The 17,085-nt window shown below is 41.0% G+C and overlaps 1 protein-coding gene across 28 annotated transcripts in view; it reads left to right on the top strand.

The window, feature by feature from the left end:
- Positions 1 to 17,085, top strand: part of TMCC1 (transmembrane and coiled-coil domain family 1) — a 246,548-nt gene that overhangs the window by 151,348 nt on the left and 78,115 nt on the right. Inside the window, exon 1 of one of the 28 annotated variants that reach the window (XM_051851758.2) lies at positions 7,970 to 17,079. The exons of the other annotated variants lie outside the window; for them this stretch is intronic. The gene's annotated coding sequence lies outside the window, so the exon portion shown is untranslated. Of the gene's footprint in view, positions 1 to 7,969; positions 17,080 to 17,085 lie in introns of those variants that run through there. 28 annotated transcript variants of the gene reach the window in all.

A 17,085-nucleotide genomic window follows, 5' to 3' on the forward strand; every position in this document is an offset into this window, starting at 1 on the left:
CTTTACTGATCGGAAAGCCAGGGCCCAGGAGCTTCTTCCAGGTCTCCCATGTGGGGAGCCCAAGGACATGGGGCCATCTTCTGCTTTTCCAGGCCATAGCAGAGAGCTGGATCAGAACTGGAGCAGCCGGGACTTGAACAGGTGCCCATATGGGATGCCGGTACTGCAGGCGGTGGCTTTACTTGCCACACCACAGCACCAGCCCCAAGCCTATTTTCTTAATGCCTCAATAAATACATTTATAGTTTGAATTTTTTTTTGTTCTTTGATTTTATTGGGCCTGAGATAGTTACAGAATCCCATGGAGCCCTAAATAGTTACCAAACTCTGACAAGATTGTTTGACAAGTATGGTATGCCCCCCTTTAATAATATAAAGGAAATAGAAGTTCCATTTTGCAATAAAAAAAATGCAGTGTATTGGAGGCCATTTGAACTTACATGATGTAATGAAAAAGTGAAAAGTATGTTGGCTGAAACATCCTTTCATGATTACCATTTCTATAATTGCCAAAGGAAAATGTATACGAAATATTCTCCATTGCTTTTGATTGAAGTGGGATTTATGATTAATATTGAAGACCATTTTAAAAATGTTTTTGCCCTTTTTCCCTTTTGACATCAGTATAGCTTATGAGACATGAGAAGGGGAATTTATTCATGTTCATTTATCCCTAAGAATAAAAATGTAAAATATTCAAGTTTTATGTCATTTCCAGATGTCAGTGTAAGACCAGAAACAGGTGAGGTCTAACCTGGATCACTTTATTTAGATGATGAAATTTGGCAAAGAGATGTGAAGGGTTCAAAAGAGCTAAGTACCAAAGTCCTGACTCTTACTCCTCCACCTCCTGTGGGCTCTGTATCTAAAACACTCTTACGCTTTACCTCTCACTTGATTTCTTCCCTGCTAAGTTGTGAGCTCTGAGATGAGAGCAGAGACTGACTTGCCTGTGTATCTATCCCCAGTGCAGGCAGGGATGAATCAGGGGTCTAACACTAACTGTGCTGACAAGCTTCCGTTTAACTTCAGACTTTTTATGCCTGTTTTCAAAAGGACCAAAGAGAAAAATTATAGTTTTATAGATACGAGAAAGACCTTAAAGATTACATAATCCAGCCCTTTATTTTAGGGATAGATACACCTGTCCTACATGGCTCTTATAAATGTGTGAATAGAAATACTTTGTGGTAAATAAATAGCAGTGTCATATTTTGTCCTCATTTTTCTCTTGTGAGTCATGTTAATTTCACTTGGGACTATGGTGTACAGCCTTAAACCAGAAAACCATGTTTTTCCTCGCAATTTAATGCTCAAATTGTATACTTGAATTAGAAAAACATTGGGTGCTTTAAGTTTCTCAGGGCAGAGGACAATAGGAGAGGGAAACAAACAGATCTTATCAGTGAGGATTTATAACAAGGGAAAACAAAACACCTAGATCTAGTTGCTGAAATCATTGTTTACTGAGTACTTCTCACTGAACTTGTTTTTGTTTTACAATAATAAACTCACTCACGGGCACACACTAAGATCCCATGTCTAAATGTGTGGGTGTTTGATCCTCTCCCTTTGTTGGTCAGTTTTCTTTTGTATATTGAAAGAGAGCGGGTAGGGGTACAAGGGGAGCAAGTATGCCCCCATTCACTGATTTACTGCCCATATATCTGCAATGGTTGATGCCAGACTAAAGCCCAGAACCAGAAACTCAGTCCAGGTCTCCCACATGGTAGCAGAAACCCAGTTACTTGAGACATCAGTGCTGCCTCCTTAGGGTCTGATTTGACAGGAAGCCGGAGTCAGGAGCCAGAGCCTGGAATCAAACCCAGGCACTCAGCAGTGTGGGCCACTCGCATCTTAACCTCCTGGCTACATTTGGCTCCTTGTGTGGAGATTTTCAAGAATGAGTTTCATAAATTGTTTGTATTTGGGAACTTGGTACATTTTGTTTTTTAATGAAACATTTCATACTGCATTTTGAGAGACACCTATTCCTAGCATATGCCTATTTTAAATATTACATACCTCAGATAAATAAACATGCTTATTTTTTAAGTTTAGGGAGTGATTATTTGCTTTATAAACAAAATGCTTCACTTTAATAAGTCATTCAGAGACTGTAATGATACATACTATCGTGAAGGATGAACCTTAGAAACATGTTAAGTGAAAGAAGTCACCTACTGCATGATTTTGTTTACATGAAGCATTCAGAGTAGACAAATCGATAGAAGGCATGTGAGTGAGTGGTTCCAGCCACTAGACATGAGGAAATAAAGTCATGGCTAAGTTTCAAAGTTTCTTTTTCAGGGGATGAAATTGTTCCAAATTCGTGATGATTGTGCACACCAGTAAATAGGCTGAAAACCACTGATTTATGTTCTTTGATGGTGAATTATATGTTTATGAATTATATCTCAGTAAAGCATTTATCATATTTGTTTAAATAGTAAACAGCCATTTGATTTAGAACAGTACTGGCTAATGTTAATTGTGTATATGCCATGTGTTGTGCTAAATATTTTAAAGCTTGAATTATATCTTGCATTAGGATTTAGTTTACATATAACTTTTTGGCAGCATAATAATCTTTTTATTATCTGTTCAAGCTAGCATAAAACCTTAACATGCAATAAATTGAAAGCATTTGAATGAATGAATGTGTGCTGTGAAAGAGACTCCTGGCATGGCATCCCAGCACATCAGGATGTCTGTCTCTGTATAAATTACTCTCTGACTTACTAGCCAGTTCTGGCTCATATACGAGGTTTGTGGGAGAATTCTGAACCGGTTTTGCATTTCCACAAAAGTAAGGAAGAGAAGGGAATTAGGAGATGCCTTTTTTTTTTTTTTTTTCCCTAATTTCAAGTAGTCGGCAGAACCAGTCTTCAGCTTTCACCCTTTACATTTACTCTCGATGATGGTTGACTCTCTGTTCAGATCTTCTAGAGAGAATGCTCACTCAGACAAATGTGGCTTCCAGGATAGCTGAATCTTAGCCTCTGGAAATTTGTCTCAAAATCTTCTACATAGGTTGGCTAGTTAGCTTGTTTTCTTAATTTCTCTCCACCTACCTCTCCTGCTCCATGTCCTCATCTGTGGTTTTCTTTCAGAGAAGAAGTAAGAGATCCAAAAACTCCTACAGTGAAGGCCCACTTTCTTATTTCTTTTTTAATTTTAAATTTACTTTTATTTAAAAGGGGGGGGGGGAGAAAGAGAGAAAGAGAGAAAGAGAATATGTCTTCCGTCTGCTGATTTATTCCCCAAATACCCACAGCAACCAGGACTGGGCCATTCTGAAGCAGGGAGCCTGGAACCTTGGATGGCAGGGATTTAAGTACTTGAGCCATTACATGCTGCCTCCTAGGGTGTGCACTAGCAGAAGCTAGATCAGAAGCAGAAGAGCTGAGACGTGATCTGATATGGGATGCATGTATCCCAAATGGCAGCTTAAGTCACTATACCAAATGCTCACTTCTCTTTGTTTATTATTTAATTAATTTTTTACTTGAAAGAGCAGTGTGTGTGGGAGGGGGGAATAGAGATATACTTGTGCTTGCACACGCTTCCAACTGCTGGTTCACTTCCCAAACGGCCACAACAGCCAGAAATCAGGAGTTCCATCCTTGCCTCCCACATGGTGGCAGAAGCCCAAATACTTGGGTGGTCACACCCACTGCCTTCTCTGGGCACATCAGCAGGAAGCAGAGTAGCCAGGACTCAAACCAACACTCTGATACGGGATCCAGACATCCCAAGTGGCAGCTTAACCCACAATGCCAACCCTTCTTTTTATTTTTAGACAATTCGGTTAGGATAATTAGTTGGATGCTGACCAAATTCATGAAGAATTCTGCTGTACAACTTAGAACCCCTGAAACTCTCAAGATCACTTGGCTTGTGGTAGAGATTGCTCTAACAGTGAGACCATATATTTTCGCTTTGGATTCTGGATCAGGTGAAAAACAATGCCTCTGTGACGGTCTTTACTGAATTACAAACAATTAGGGTTTCTTTTGTTGCTTATAGTTAATCTAGTTTTGCCAAACAGCCTATTACACATCATTTTTAAAATAAGTTAGAAGCAAATAAACTTTTCTGTAATTTTAAAAACCTTTTTTGTACTAGTTAAGACTTCTTTGTTACCTAGATACATTGTTAAATAGAGTTGTGAGAAAAGAAATCCTTACTTGATTTTCTTAGCCTTTTTTGATGTGGCAAATGAAAGATTTTTCAGATGTGCTAGTTATGTATTAGTGATCCTTATTATATATTGTTAGACTTGATTTGCTAAAAACATTTTGAGTTTATCTGATGAACTAAAAATTGACATGCACAATATCTCATTTTGATGTGGGTTATGAAAAATAACCTCCCTTGGAAACCTTGATTTCTTTTTATTGCCTTCCTAAAAGTTACTGTTTTTCCATATTTCATAATGTGGAAGATGAGCTATATGTGGTTAGGACTTTTATATTGAAACCTGAGTCATTAGAAAAATTGTATATTTATAAATAATCATTTAAAGAAGTAGTGTTTGGCTGCTTATTTTTGTGTTTATTTTAAGTGTCTTATTGTAAATTGATTTTCTTATTTAGACTGCTGAGGCTTACTGTTTTCATGGATTAAACTAGCTTTTTAAAAACACTTTTTGATCATTCACTAATAATTTCCAAGAAACTGAGGAATTGGGGTATGTTTAATCCAGAAAGGAAGCTTTAAAGAATACCTTTCCAAAACAATGTAGCTCTGATATGAATCTGGTGATCAGTGGCATTTTGGTTGGGTTTTTAGTTTTGTTTGTTTGTTTTGTCTGTTTGAAAGGCAGAAAGCTCCCATGTACTTGTTTATTTCCCTGATTGCCAACAGTAGTTGGGGCTGGGCCAGGCTAAAGTCAGGAGCCTGAACTCAACCTGCATCTCCCATGTGATTGGCAGAGACCCCAGTACTCAAACCATCACCTTCTATTTCCCAGAGTGCACATCCACAGGAAGCTGGAATTTGGAGTGGAGCCATGATTGGAACCCAGGCACTCCAGTTTGGGAGATAGGCATCCCAAGTAGAATCTTAACGGCTATGCCAAATGCTCACCTCAGCTGTGTGTGTGTGTGTGTGTGAGAGAGAGAGAGAGAGACAGACAGACAGACAGACAGACAGAATTTCTTTACAGGGCTGCCAAATGCTCACCCAGCTGTATGTGTGTTTGTGTGTGTGAGAGAGAGAGAGACAGACAGACAGACAGACAGAATTTCTTTACAGGGCAGCCAGTTTTTGGCCTAGTGGTTAGGATGCCCACATACCATATCATAGTGCCTAAGTTCCATACTTGGCTCCAGCTGCAGCTCCTGACTCCAGCTTTCTGCTCATGTATTTCTTGGGAGGCAACAGTGATGGCAGTGATGTGGGAGACCTGAATTGAGTTGCTGGCCTCTGGCTTCAGCCTTCAGCCTACCCTAGGCCACTGTGGGCATTTTGGGTAGTGAACTAGAGGTTCTAAGTGATTTCTGTCTCTCTGTTTATCTCTCTCTGTCTCTCTCTCTCTCTCTCTCGCACTCTCACTGTCAAATAATTCATTTTTTAAAATGTTCTGTTGGGATATATGTAATGAATCACTAACAATTCTATGCCAGTGAATATGGTGATATTAATATCACAGGTGATAAATTCAGATTCAGGTATAAGGGGAAAAGGTAGATTCACCTGGCTCACTCAGAGAATGAAGGAAAATACTCTGCTGATGGAGTGATTGCTCCTTCCAGAACAGTATCTATAGAACTGGCATAGGTTTGCTGCTGACAGCTTGGTAATAGAAAGATTGCTGTGTTGGGAGGTCAGGATTCATATGGCCTTTTTATAGCATAGACATTTGTTTTTATCTAAATTTGTGCAGACTTTTATATTATAGGTAACTTAAATAAATATTTCCTAACTCACTCTGTTAAATATAAAGGCAGTTAGGTTCCAGAAATAATGGATACTAAGGCTTCAGTATGCTAAGGGGTAAAATAGAAGTTAGGCAACTTGAAATCCTACAGAGAATTCACCATGAATCTTGGGGATGTAAAATGTATTATAATGTTTTGGATTGTTTCTTAATGTGTACATAAAATATTTATTCAGATCTTTTCCTTTGGATACTATCTAGAAAGTGGACTTTCTCAGGCAGGCGTTTGGCATAGCAGTTGGGTTTCTGCTTGGGATTCCTGCCTGCTGTATCAGTTTATAGTTCAGGTCCTGGCTCCTCAGCTTCGGAGCCAGCTTCCTGCTCAAGGGCACCCTGGGAGGCAGCAATGATGACTCAGGTACTTGGGTCCCTGCCATCCACATGGGAGACTGAGATTCAGTTCCTGGCTTCTGCCTTCAGCCTGGACTAGCCCCTCCTGTTGCAGACATTAGTGAAGTGAACCAGCATCTTGATATCTGCACGCTCAACTCCCCCGTCTGCTCCCACCCCCCATTTCTGATTTTGAAATAAATAAATAGACTAAAAAAGGGGGTTGGTAGTTAACGGAAGGGACTTTTTTTTAAAAGTTAATTTTTAGGAGTCCTGCTGATGCCTCCATTAATGGAGGATGTGTTGCAGAATTAAATGAGTTTTAGGTTATTCTTCCCTTAACATTTTATTGAATGCCTTTCATTTACCTAGAAGAAAAGTGCTCTCATACATTGATTTATTTAATTCTCACAACAGTGATACAAAGTAAACATTATTCCTGTTGTTTTGCTCAGGAATCCAGAACGCAGATTTAGAAACTTGCCCAAGGTTACAAAAGCTTGCAAGAGGCTACCTAAGGCAGCAGGTGTTCTGTCTTTCATACTGTTACCTCCAAGCGCCTGCGTCTATCTTTGGGCATTGCATGGGGTGTTGGTGACAAAATATTGGGTACAACAGAACCTTACCCACATTCTTCAAAAGAAAATGAAGAGATTGAGTGCGGAGTGTTAAACTAGTATGACTTAGTGTATTTTAAAATTAGTGATAATGTAATTACCACTGTATTCCCTGTACTGACCCATTTTCTCTTTTACGAATGTTAGCATTACATTATTGGATTCCTTTAAATCTCCCAGTATCCTTATGGGAAAACACCAATTATGTAAATGCATAAATGAGACTCACTGTTAAGTCTACTAGCAGGATCAAGTTTAGAACCAGGGTTTGTAAGGCTTGAAATTACACAGTAGTCATCAGTTGACATTTTTTAAAAATTAGATTAGTTTTTAAAGTTACATGTATAGTTATTAAATCTCCTCTGTGGGGAACTGGCGAGGCATAGCAGGTTAAGCTGCCACCTACAACTTAGTCCCAGCTGCTCCACTTCCAATCCAGGTCTCTGCTAGTGTGCCTGGGAAAGCAACAGAAGATGGCCTAAATTCTTGGCCCCTGCCACCCATGTGGGAAACCCGGAAGAAGCTCTTGACTCCTGGCTTTGGCCTGGCCCAGTGCTAGCTGTTGTGACCATTTGGGAAGTGAACCAGCAGATGGAAGAGTTTGCTCTCTGTCCCTGCGTCTCTCTCTGTCCTTCTCTCTGTGTGTAACTGTGCCTTTCAAATAAATAGGTAAATCTTTTTTAAAAAATTCTCCTCTGAGGCCGGCACCATGGCTCACTAGGCTAATCCTCCGCCTTGCGGCGCCGGCACACCGGGTTCTAGTCCCGGTCGGGGCGCCGGATTCTGTCCCGGTTGCCCCTCTTCCAGGCCAGCCCTCTGCTGTGGCCAGGGAGTGCAGTGGAGGATGGCCCAGGTGCTTGGGCCCTGCACCCCATGGGGAGACCAGGAAAAGCACCTGGCTCCTGGCTCCTGCCATCGGATCAGCACGGTGCGCCGGCCGCAGCGCACCAGCCGCGGCGGCCATTGGAGGGTGAACCAACGGCAAAAGGAAGACCTTTCTCTCTGTCTCTCTCTCTCTCACTATCCACTCTGCCTGTCAAAAAAAAAAAAAAAAAAAAATTCTCCTCTGTGTACTTAATTTCTTTTCCTTTCAGGAGTTTAAAAACATAGAAAGTTGAGCTCTACCTCTCTCCTTTGGTAGCAAGGCGGCGCTTTGTGCTGTGGCATGGAGAGAGAGGCGGTGAAATCCTCAGGGTCCACAGTGTCTGGCAACATTGCCCTGGAGGCTACACGTGACTTCTGTAGACAGGCAGCATTTCCCATGGGGCTTTTGCTCTGAAAGGGAGGATTCTTGTGGAAACAAGCAGATTTAGAAGAATGTGAAGCTGCTCTCGACATAACGTTTACTGCAGGGGCCCAGCTTCAGCATTGTGGCTAAGAAGCTGTTGGGGTTATTCTGAGAAAATTTAGAGCTGGTGCAGGATATGGCAACACAGTGTTTTAGAATCTCATCATATAAGCCAAAGAAAAGAGTGAGTTTTGAAAAACGTGAATGTGTGTTTAAAACTGTAAGGAAATATTTTTTTCTTTTTCATACTCCTGAATGAAAGAATCTTCCAGTTAGTTTGCAGCACCTCCAACAGTGGTGGGTGGGACCTTGAAATCTACTTTAATTTTGTTTAGCACAGGGCAGGGCAGTGCATGTTTTCAAAGAAATTTTATGTCATTGGATGCTATTGATGTTAACTTTGTGAACTGTGAATTTTTCCTTTTGTGAAGTAATAGTGGGAAGATTTTTTCCCCAAATTTATTTATTTATTTATTTGAAAGAGAGAGACATATCTTCCATCTGCTCTTTCATTCCCTGTGTGGCTGCAACAGTGAGGGCTGGGCCAGGCTGAAGCTGTGTCTTTCCTGGCACATTAGCAGGAAGCTGGATCAGAAGCCGACTAGCCCGGGACTCAGATCGGCAATATAACCCACTACCCAGGGACACCCACTCCGTAGTGAATATTCTTAATATTACCATAAATGATTAACAAAATTAAGTTAAAAGTAAAAACTTTTGGGGCCGGCGCCGTGGCTCACTAGGTCAATCCTCCGCCTGCAGCGCAGACATCCCATGTGGGCGCCAGGTTCTAGTCCCGGTTGCTCCTCTTCCAGTCCAGCCCTCTGCTGTGGCCCGGGAAGGCAGTGGAGGATGGCCCAAGTGCTTGGGCCCCTGCACCCGCATGGGAGACCAGGAGGAGGCACCTGGCTCCTGGCTTTGGATCGGCGTAGTTCCGGCCGTAGTGGCCATTTGGAGGGTTTACCAACGAAAGGAAGACCTTTCTCTCTGACTGTCTAACTCTGTTTGTCAAATAAAAAAAAAAGTACAAACTTTGATGTGTGGCGAAACCTAGATTTGTGTCCCCTCTTTATTACCTATCAGTTGTTAACTTGAGCAAGTTTATTCTCAGCTTATTTTTTTTTTTTTTCATAAAAAATTATTTATTTAGGGGCTGGTGCTGTGGCATAGAGGGTAAAGCCACCACCTGCAGTGCCAGCATCCCATACAGGTGCTGGTTCAAGTCCTGTCTGCTCTACTTCCTGTCCAGCTTTCTGCTATGGCCTGGAAAAGCACGGGAGTATGGCCCAAATCCTTGGGCCCCTGCACCCACGTGGGAGACCTGGAGGAAGCTCCTGGCTCCAAACTTCAGATTGGTTCAGCTCTGGCTGTTGCAGCCATCTGGGGAGTGAACCAGAGGATGGAAGACCTACTCCCCCCCCCCCCCCAACTCTGCCTCTCTCAACTCTGCCTTTCAAAAAAAAAAAGTATTTATTTATATGAAAGAGTTAAAGCAAGAGAAGTAGAGACAGAGAGAGAGAGAGAGATCTTTCATCTGCTGGTTCACTCCCCTACAATGGCCTCAATGGACAGCACTGGGCCAGGCCAAAGCCAGGAGTCAGGAGTTGTATCTGGGTCTTCCATTTGTGTTCAGGGGCCCAAGCACTTGGACCATCTTTCACTACTCTCCCAGATGAATTAGCAGGGAGCTGGATTGGAAGTGGAGCAGCCAGCACTCTGACTGGCACTGATATGGGATGCTGACATTGCAGGCAGTGGCTCTGCCTGGTACGCCGCAGTACTAGCAACTCAGCTTTATTTTTTGAGTTGAGAATAGCAGTAGTATACCCACCTCCTAGTTAGAGGAGTAGCTGCTTTATTCCACAGACTGACTGTAGTGTACAGATAACACATTTCTATAGATGGGTTTTGTAGGAATGTTTAATTACTCCCTTATCCCTTATCCCAATTCCCCTAGAATTCTCAAATGATCATTAACTGAAATTTATAAAAATTACAAAGTGATCTTTCTAAGAAACAGGGTTCAGCCAAGAATTTTTTCATAAGAAGCTTTGAAGAAAACTAAATCTAAGTGAGACTTGTCTATGCTAGTAACTGGCACAAAAACTGGTTTTCAGTTTCGTTTCCTTCTCTCCTAGGTTAGGACTCTTTAAGATATTTGTCATTCCACCTGACCTGAAGTACATCTGTGCTTTAAAACTGTATTGAATGGTCTTCAGAGTTGAATCTTCTAAGGAGAAAACAAGTCCTGTTTGAGAATCTTTCATGGAGTGACTTTTTCCTTAACAACTTGTTGTTTAGGAGAATCATATACCATATAATGCTTCCATTGAAAATAGTCAATGCATGATTTTTAGTGTTTTTATAGAATTGTGCAGCTATCACTACAACTTTAGAACCTTTTTATTACCACAGAAAAAAGCTGGACACCCCTTAACTATCACTGCCTAATCTGCCTATTCTAGCCCTGGGCATTTGATAAACTACTTTTTCTATATTATAGACCTGCCTATTTTAGCATTTTATTTAAATCGTGCCAATACAATGGATAGTCCTTTCTGGAAAAATACAAAATGCAGTCCTTTGTGACTGACTTCTTTAATTGAGCACACTGTTGTCACGGTCCATCCATTGTTGGAAGTGTATTTTTTTTCCTTTTATTGCCAGATAATGTATTATATGAATATATCACATTTCATCCATTATTGATTGATGGGCATTTAAGTTATTTCTAGTTTTTGAAAATGATGAATACTGCTGTTTGAATATCTGTATACAAGTTTTTTGTGTGGACATATGCTTTTATTTCTCATAGATAAACATGTAGGGGTAGAAGTGCTGGATCATATAGTAACTCTGTTTAATCATTGAAGGAAATGCTGGGACATTTGTTAAGGAGGCTGCATCACATCCCCACCAGCCATTGTGGCTATCTGGGGAGTGAACCAGCAGGTGAAAGATTTCTTTGCCTCTGCCTCTCCCTCTGTAACTCTACCATTCAAATAAATCAATCAGTCTTTTTTTTTTTTAAGTAAAATAACAATAAATTTATAAAATAAAGTCAATAAAGAAAAAAAAGTTAAGAGAGAATGTAAAGAATGTAATTTATAATTTTATTTCCTCCAAATAAACACAGAAGCACAAAGTTAGAGACAATTAACTGAATGTCAGAGAAGTAGCAACTGTTGGTGCAGAGTCAGGAAGTCCTTAGTTGCAACCTAAACTTCATTAAGGAGTGGCCATGGGTAAGTCCCTTAACTTTGAGAATAGTGGCTGACATTTATTTCAGGCCCTCCCATTTGCAGTACAAGCCTCCACTTCCCCTTTGGTAAAACGGAGTTGGTCTCAAATTAATTATTTTGAAAACTTTTATTAAAAACCACATAGGTATCCTTGGATTTTATAAAGAGCCTCTGTATCCTTCGGTTCTGTATATGCAGATGCAACCAACTGTGAATTGAAACTACTTAAAAACAAATTGATCTGTACTGAACATGTACAATTTTTCCCTTGTCATCCCCTAACCAAGAGAATATAACAACTATTCTTTAATTACTTTATTTATTTGAAAGGGAGAGGGAGAGCGAGGGAGGTAGAAAGAGAAGGGGAGAGAGAGCGAGAGAGAGAACCTTCCACTGACTGGTTCACTCCCCAAATGGCCACACCAGCCAGGTGTGTGGGCCAGGCTGAATCTAGGAGCCAGGAACTCTGTCATCTCTCTCCTGGTTTCCCATGTGAGTAGCAGGTGCCTAAGTACTTGGGCCACCTTCCACTGTCTTCCCAGGTACATGATGGATTGGAATGAGAGGAGCCGAGTGAGATTCAAACTCGAGCCCTCTGAGATGAGATGTTGATGTTGCGAGTGGCTGTTTAACTGCCTGCACCAAGATGCTAGCCTTGTAACAAGCATATACGTAGTATTTATGTTCGTTACTTTAAGTCATCTGGAGATGATTTCTTTTTTATTCTGAAAGGCAGAGAGGCATATCAACCATCTGCTGGTTTACTTCTCAAGTGCCCAGGCTGAAGCTGGGAGCCAGGAACTCAATCCAAGTCTCTCTGATGTGGTAGCATGGTCCCAAGTATCTGATGTGTCACTGCTGCCTCCCAGGGTAGGCGTTGGCAGGAAGCTGGAACCAAAGGTAGTGTCAGAACTCAAACCCCAGGCAGTCCAGTGTGGCATGCAGGTGCCCTAAGCAGCATCTTAATCACTAGGCCAAACACCCGCCTTTGGAGATGATTTAAAGTATATGCACATGAATGTGTGTAGGTTCTATGCAATATTAGACCATCTTATGGAAGAGACTTGAGCATCTACAGCATTCAGTGTTCACAGGAGGCACTAGAACCTAACCTGCAGCAGCTCCAAGGGAGGACTGTATTCAGTGTGGTGGTGATAAAGGCAGGTAACATGAGGGACCGTCACAAAGTTCACACAGAATGCATATTAGGAAGAAATTATGCATAAGTTTAAAAAATTTTTGGCCCTAAACCAAACTTAACTTTTATTTCCACTTTCCATAAGTTGTAAAAGGTGCTCGTAATATATTTGTCTCTACTCAACACTTCTGCACAGGATTCTGAATCTTTGTTTTGATGACAGAGAAACTGATATTCACTGGTTATGAAAGGTGTACAGTCAGTAGTAATGAAAGAGTAATTGTAATCCATTTCTTCATGATTTCTTTATGCTACCATGGCTTTGGCTTGAAGGATGAAAGTTTAAAATAGAATTGCAAAAGGTTGCCGAGTCCAAGAATGGTGATCTCAGAGGTGAGGTGGAATAGTGCCCTATGTTAACAAGGTCAAAGGTATATCCCATTTTATTAACTGAGTTCCAGACAGCTAGGTGCTGTGAAGCACAGTCATATCCTAGTTTGCCGCTGTGTGTGTGGGTATCTGAGATTTTTGTTGAAGAGTTGGAGGACAGATGACCAGTGAGGTAATGAACTTACAGTGGGGAGCTGAGGTAAGTACAGGAAGCCGAAAAACACTGCAGTTGGTGGACATGGATACACTTTGCTTTGAACTGTGAGGAGATCGTTTGATTCTCATATTCCAGCTCTCTGAAGACTTTTCTCACTCCGGTGATAAAAAGCTTGTTAGCTTCTAGATGATAGTGGAGCTAAGTGTCTTTTGTGTGCTTCATAATGATTGATTGTGATTCCTTGAAAGTGTCTTTATTTTTTTTTAAAGATTATTTATTTGAAAGAGTTAGAAAGAGGAAGACATACACACACAACACACACGTGCACAGAGAGAGAGCATCTTTCCCCTGGTTCACTCCCCACATGGCCACAATGGCTGGGACTGGGCCAGACTGAAGCCAGGAGTCGGGAACTTCTTCCACATCTCCCATGTGTGTGCAGAGGCCCAAGCTCTTGGGCCCTGCTCTGCTGTTCTCTCAAGCTTGTGAGCAGGGAGCTGGATTGGAAGTGGAGCAGGCAGGTCTGAACCGGCACCCATATGGGATGCTAGTCTCACAGGCAGTGGCTTTTTCACCCACTATGCCATAACACCAGCCCCTATTATTTTTCTTGGTTGATTCTGCCTTGGAGTAATTTTTATTGACATGCTTTATTTTTTATTGCCACATGATAATTGTTTGTATTTATGGGGTGCCATGTGACAACTCAATACATGTACAAATTGTTTAGTAATTTTTGCAGGCTTCTCATCCCTGCTGTGATTAGTTGAGAACTCCCCTGAGTTGGGAAACATTATTTGGGAATAAAAGCCTAGTTGTCATGCTAGAAAAAGAATAAATACTAGAAAAGAACAAGACAGGGTTTTTTTTTTTTTAAGATTTATTTATTTATTTGAAAGGCAGAGGCAGAGAGAGGTGGGGGGGGTGGTCTTCCATCCACTGATTCGGCCAGAGCTGGGCTGATTCAAAGCCAGGAGCCAGGAGCTTCTTCCAGGTCTCCCACGCAGGTGCAGGAGCCCAAGCACTTGGGCCACCTTCCATTGCTTTCCCAGGCCATAGCAGAGAGCTGGATCAGAAGTACAGCAGTGGGGACTTGAACCAGTGCCTATATGGGATGCCAGCAGTGCAGGCGGTGGCGTTACCCACTGTGCCATAGCACCGGCCCCAAACAAGATAGTTTTTATTCCCTGACTTACTCTGTGCCCTTTGCCTTTTTGACATGTGTAAAGTTCAAGCTTTATTTGTTACCCTGCTACTGTTGCTTCTGAGTTACCAAGCAGTGGACTGCTTCTCTGTGATGGAGTTTCAGCTGTTGGAGCTGTCGTCAGTTGGCACAGGGGAAGCAAAGAACTTTGAACTCTAATTCTGATTAACAAACTTTTGATTTCTGTTTTGAAATGCATTGAGACTTAGTAGGAAAACTCATCTCAGAGGGAAGTATGAATAGGAAAGACATTCTGAAGCAGTTGAAGCTCTAAGCTGTCTTCATTGGCGCTCCTCTGCTTCTTAGAAACAGCAGGGCTGGGACTGAGGAGAAGGAGCAGCTGAGAAACCCTGGAGAGCTGGGTGCTGGGTGCAGGTGTGTCTGTGTTTAGTAAGCTGGGGAGGAGTAAAACAAAGAGCCTGGGCAACGGGGATATTTCTCAGATACAAGATTCATCATTGTGCAGACATAGCGAGTGTCCTTACACAAATGTAGATGTACTTGCACAAACCCTCTACACACATAGACTACGTGGCAAAGCTCCACAGGAATGTACAGCATATTGTACTGCATACTACAGGCAATTATTGCACAGTAAGAATCTGTGTGTCTAAACCTAGAAAAGGTACAATAATAATAGAGTGTAAAAAAGAAAAAGTAGACCCATATAGGATACTTAGTACTGTGATTGTAGCTTCCGGCAGAGGATTACTCGGGATGAGTCAGTGAGTGGTGAGTGAATTTGAAGGTCTAAGATAATGTCCACTACTGTAGTCTATATAAACACTACCCACTTAGACTACACAAATTTCCTAAAAATCTTTTATTCAGTAATTAACATTAGCTCATTGTAACTTGTGTGATTTATAAAAACTTTCTTTTTTTTTTTTTTTTTTTTTTTACCTTTTTGACTCTTGTGGTAACATTTAGCTTAAAAAACAATTGTGCAGCTATACAAAAATATTTTTATTTCTTGATAGTCTTATTCTATAAGCCTTTTTCTGTTTTTTTTTTTCTTTAAAATATTTATTTTATTTATTTGAAAGACAGAGTTACAGAGCAAGGTAGAGCCAGAGAGAGAAACAGGTCTTCCCTTCGCTGGTTCACTCCCCAAATGACCGCAATGGCCGGAGCTGCGCCAATCCAAAGCCAGGAGCCAGGAGCTTCTTCCGGGTCTCCCACATGGGTACAGGTGCCCAAAGACTTGGGCCATCTTCTACTGCTTTCCCAGGCCATAGCATAGAGCTGGATCGGAAGTGGAGCAACTGGGACTCAAACCAGCACCCATATGGGATGCCGGCGCTGCAGGCCACAGCCTTAACCCACTGCGCCACAGCGCCGGCCCCTTTTTTCTTTTTTTTTAAAAAGTTATTTTTAAAAACTAAGACATAATCACATGCTGTAACCTAGGCCTACACAGGGTCAGCATCATGACTATCACTCTATTCTGTCACCTCATTTTGTCCTACTGGAATGTCTTCAGGGAAAATAACACGTGTGCTGCTGCCATCTCATGATTAATAATGCATTCTTGTGGGTACCTCATAAAGGACCTGAGTTAACTCTTTTTAATAAGTAGGAGCAGTATACCCTGAAATAATATAGCATAGTAAAATACATAAACCAGTAATATTCTCATTTATTACCATTATCAATAGTTCGGCACCATACATAATTGTATATGCTATACTTTTATATGATTGGCAGTGTATAGGCTTGTTTATACTTGTATCTTCACAAACATGTGAATAGTACCTATTGCGACAAAATTATGGCTATGACATCACTAGGCAATAGGAATTTTTACCTCCATTATAATCTTGTGGATCCAGAAATATGTTTGAGCCATTGCTGACCAAAATGCCATAATTCATGACTGTAGTCGTATATGATGTAAGCAATAGAGTATTATTTTACGGAGTTTTAAATGTTATGTAAATTATTATTTTACATTTTAGGCAAATTTCTATAAAATTGGTATAACTTGTTTTCATGGAACATCATGCTTTTGAAATTTATTCATGTTGATATACATAGTTCTAATCTACTTATTTTAACTGTTATGCAAAATTCTGTGAATAAACTACAATTTATAGCTTGATTTTCCTGTTAAGAGATGAATTGTTTGCAGTATCTCATTTTTTCATAAACAGTGCAGTAGTGAGTACTCTTGCACATGTCTTATGGGAATATATGAGAGTTGCTGTATGCAATCACTGAGTTATAAGGTATATTCATCTTCAGTTGTAACTAAATATGGACAAATTACTGTCTGTAATGATCGTAGGAACTTTAACTCCCATCCTTAGTGTCTGGAAAGGTCTTTTTTTTTACCTATGTGTTTACAGACTTTCCAAATTTTGTCTGCCTGTGGGTGTGAAATGGTGTCTACACAGTTAGCTTCTTCATAGGGATTTGCTTTTGTTGAGCAAAGCTTATGGAAGCTATTGGAGTTCATTAATATTCTAGATTTTTTTTCCTTCAAGGAAACCATTGCTTAATTATATAGTCAGAGGCCAGCATTATCATGCAGCAGGTTATAAGCCACCAGTTGTGACACTGACATCCCCTAAGTGCCTAGGAAAGCAAAGGAAGATGACCTAACTGCTTGAGCCCCTGCCACCCACATGGGAGATCCAGATGGAGTTCTGGGCTTCTGATTTAAGCCTGGTCCAGTCCTTACTGTTAGAGCCATTTGGGAAGTGAATCAGCTGATGGAAGATGTCTCTTTCTGTCGCCCCCACCTCGCACCCCGTTTCAAATAAGTAGGTAAGT

This window comes from Oryctolagus cuniculus, chromosome 10 (genome assembly GCF_964237555.1).
Source record: "Oryctolagus cuniculus chromosome 10, mOryCun1.1, whole genome shotgun sequence".
Lineage (NCBI taxonomy): Eukaryota > Metazoa > Chordata > Mammalia > Lagomorpha > Leporidae > Oryctolagus > Oryctolagus cuniculus.